Raw genomic sequence first — 3944 nt, 5'->3', positions numbered from 1 at the left:
CTTGCATTAGATTTTTCTATTGTAATTGATTGCTCCTATTTTGATTCATAGCCTGCTTTTGTACCTGCTGTTGTACCTTACCTGCTTACCCTAAACTGCTTAGTATAGGTTGGATAGTGATCCATCAGTGACCCCACCTTGTCCTTGTTGCCCCTACTTCATCATCGACGACTCGATCAACGTGATCGACGACCAGAGCCCGACACCTGACATCACATCACGCCCCTTTTGTTGCTCGACTCTGCAGAGTTACCATCAAGTGCCGAGGGTGGAACCTCATACATCACTCCTGATGAGATCTCTGTAGTGTAGCTATTCGGTTGTGGTCAACGAGGGTGGTTCCTCCTTCACCATTCCCGATACGACTCTGTCGTGCAACCCCTCAAGTGTGAACCTCGAGGGTGGTTCCTCTTACATTCACCTTGATGATTACATTGAGTGGAATCCTCCGAGGGTGGTTCCTCGGGTTTTCCCCTTGATGTTTGGACACACGGTTACCTTGACTTTACTTGAGACATTGGTGAAAGTCGGGCGGGCCCGGAGAGCACCCGAGGAGTTACGGTGGCGGCTGGCTATTTAGCGGTATCACCCAGGAGGGGTGATAGCTCCGGACTTGTCCCGACAGACATCGCTTCTTTTTAATAATGCACTAACAGGTTTGGGTATTTCTTCTGAATTGGCCTTTGGCCTTTACACACTAACCACCACGCGAGAATAGTTATGGGCCTCAACGTCGCAGTATCAGCCAAAGCTTTGTCAGACGTCCAGTTTAGCATGGCGGCACGGTTGGATCGTGTTGGCCATCCGAGGCGGTGTTGGTATCCACCCTGTGCGCAAAGACCCGGAGTGCAACAGGCGATGGGCCCAAGACCCCGGGGCACTTAGGATGTAGACCGACGGGAACCTCTCTGCTGAGCCTAGGTAGGGCTGCGACGTGTTGATCTTCCGAGGCCGGGCATGACCCAGGAAAGTGTGTCCGGCCAGAGTGATCGAGTATGTTGGGTAACGTGGTGCACCCCTGTAGGGAAGATATATATTCGAATACCGTGTCCACGGTAATGGACGTTCAGACTTGTATCCTGATCTTATCCAACTAGAAATGGATACTTGATATGTGATGGATATGTGGCTCCGGGATTGTTTTCTCGCAGGGAGTCGAGGAAGGATCTCTGGGCTTTATTACTACAACATGCTTGCTAATATTAAAATGCTATTCTTTACTCTTCTACATGCTGCAGGATGCTTGGAGCTGCTTGAAGATGCTAGTCTTCGATAGGCTAGGCCTTCCCCCCTATTCTGGCATTCTGCAGTTCAGTCCACAGACACAACCCTTCCATTTGATACCAATGCATACTTAGTTTAGATCTGATGCTTGCGAGTACTTTGGATGAGTACTCATGGTTGCTTTGCTCCCCCTTTCCCCCCTTCTTTCTTCTTTATGGTTGTTGCAACTAGATGGTGGATCCCAGGAGCTAGATGCCACCCCAATCGACTACTACTACTCCGAGGGTGCCTACTTCTACATGGATCCCGCCGACGACTAGGAGTAATTAGGAGGTCCCAGGAAGGAGGCCTTGCCTCTTCGATCGTTGATGTTTGTGCTAGCCTTCTTAAGGCAAAACTTGTTTAACTTATGTCTGTACTCAGATATTGTTGCTTCTGCTGACTCGCTTGTGTATCGAGCTATGTATTCGAGCCCTCGAGGCCCCTGGCTTGTAATATAAAGCTTGTATTATTTTATTTGTGTCTAGAGTTGTGTTGTGATATCTTCCCGTGAGTCCCTGATCTTGATCGTACACATTGCGTGCATGATTAGTGCAAGGTCGAATCGGGGGCGTCACAAGTTGGTATGAGAGCCGACTGCCTGTAGGATCCCCCTTTCCAACTCCTTAGCCGAAGTTGAGTCTAGTTTTTGAAAAACTGATTTACTAACATGGCTGTGTGGCTTACGGGCCCATGTCGCCATTGGGTGGTATTAGGATCTTTTACTCCTCGTCTATACTCCGGGACTCTGATCTCTCTTCTATTTGGGTTAAATGCTTTTGCTAAATCTAAACATTAGGTTCTCGTGATCGCATCCATCCGGAGGTTTGTATTACCCCCTTGTTGAATTGAGGGCCAAGATCTGCTTCACATTGTTCACTGACTGCAGGATCCTTTTATCGAAGGCACCCTGCGTCGTCACTTGCAAATTCCTCGCTCCAGTGATTTTCTCCGACGCTGATGTAACGTTTGCTATGTCCCGCTATTGTATCTCTCCATCGCGCGCAAGCGTGCCGCCTAGTATGTCTAGGGTGTTCTCTTGTCTGAACTCATACGAACGTGTAATTGGCTCTATACATGTATCAGTATGTCTTTAATGACTACTGCTTTGTACATACTGCGCCTTTGCTCATTGTTCTGATTACGTCATGAATGACTCCATACACTTACTCCACCCTTGCTAAACTACCCATGTTGCCTTAAGTAGGATGGTTAGACCCACTGGTCGTGACCGCTTGAATACATGACCGGAATGATACAGCAGTTGAGCTGAATCGCCAGTTCATGGAAGTAGTCATGGCTCAATTTCCACGCGCCATTATGAATCAACAACCCGCCCCAGTGACTCTGCAAGACTTTGCGCGTCTCAACCATGTCATCTACCGCAGCTCAACTTAGCCCCTTGATGCTGACGACTGGCTTCATGACATCACTTTCGAGTTGGAGTCTGCTGATGTAGCCCCTACCAACTATGTCATCTTCGCGGCTTATTACCTGAAAGGTCCCGCTGCTCAATGGTGGGACAGCCACATGCTTTCTTACCTGTTGGAACTGCCATCACTTGGCCGGAATTCCAAGCTGCATTCCGCGGGCCAATATCGAACCACCATGGTTAGTCACAATGTCCCTGTTGAAATTGAATAGTTGAAAACTCATACCGCTTCTATCATTTGCGCCACTAAGACCGTCCATCTACTACATCCTTAAAATGAGATAGTAAGCTACCATGCTCATCCTGTTTGAAATGCCGATGCACGAATTTATTCCTTGAATACGTGAAACGCTTCTCCTCTTGTGAGAATTGAAAACACTATAGCCATTTGTAAATTCCAAGATGTCTTTCGAGAAGAACTATCCAGTCCATGACCTTGAAGTTGCTGCAGTTAAAATTGCACTGAAGTTGTGGCGACATTTCCTTCTTGGTAATCGTTGCGAGATCTTCACTGATCATCAAAGTCTGAAGTATCGGTTACTCAGCTAGATCTGGATCTCCGTCAGCAGCAATGTATGGAAACAATCACAGACTATGACTACGGTATTTCTTATACCCCTGACAAGGCTAATGACATGGATGATGCCCTGAGTCGCAAGTCTTATTGCAACAACCCCATGGCTTATAAAGCTCAGCCCCTGCAAGATGATCTCACTTACAAAGAGCATCCGGTCTGCATTCTTGATCAAGCTGAAGTCGCATCCATCTGAGGGCTATCAAAGTTCTGAAAGATTAGTGGTCAAATCATTCTGAAGATGAAGCCACTTAGGAACGCGAGGATCGTCTTCGTGATGAATACCCCGCTTTATCTCCTTCTACCTCCTAAAATCTCGGGACGAGATTTCTTGTAGTGGAGGAGAATTGTGACGCCCGGATAATTTAAGCTACAGTAATCCTCTGCTAATGATGCCACGTCATCGCTTTTACTGTTGCTAAATCCCGTGTAGATTCAATTCCGTTCAAATTCAAATTTAAAACAAAGTCAAAATTGAAAGTTTTCGTGATGTCAAAACTAAAATGTTCAAAGTGTGGAAAATATTCCATAACTAATTATGGTGGGGGCCCAACACTTCTGTAAATTATTTAAATGCCCTTTTGTGAATATAACAGTGGCTAAAAAGAATTATTAAATGCTTTTTAAATTAAAAATACTAAACTATTTCATTTGAACCTCAAACTAAATGTGGCA

This window comes from Triticum aestivum, chromosome 3D, assembly GCF_018294505.1.
Source record: "Triticum aestivum cultivar Chinese Spring chromosome 3D, IWGSC CS RefSeq v2.1, whole genome shotgun sequence".
Lineage (NCBI taxonomy): Eukaryota > Viridiplantae > Streptophyta > Magnoliopsida > Poales > Poaceae > Triticum > Triticum aestivum.
Note: the sequence above shows the minus strand (reverse complement) of the source record.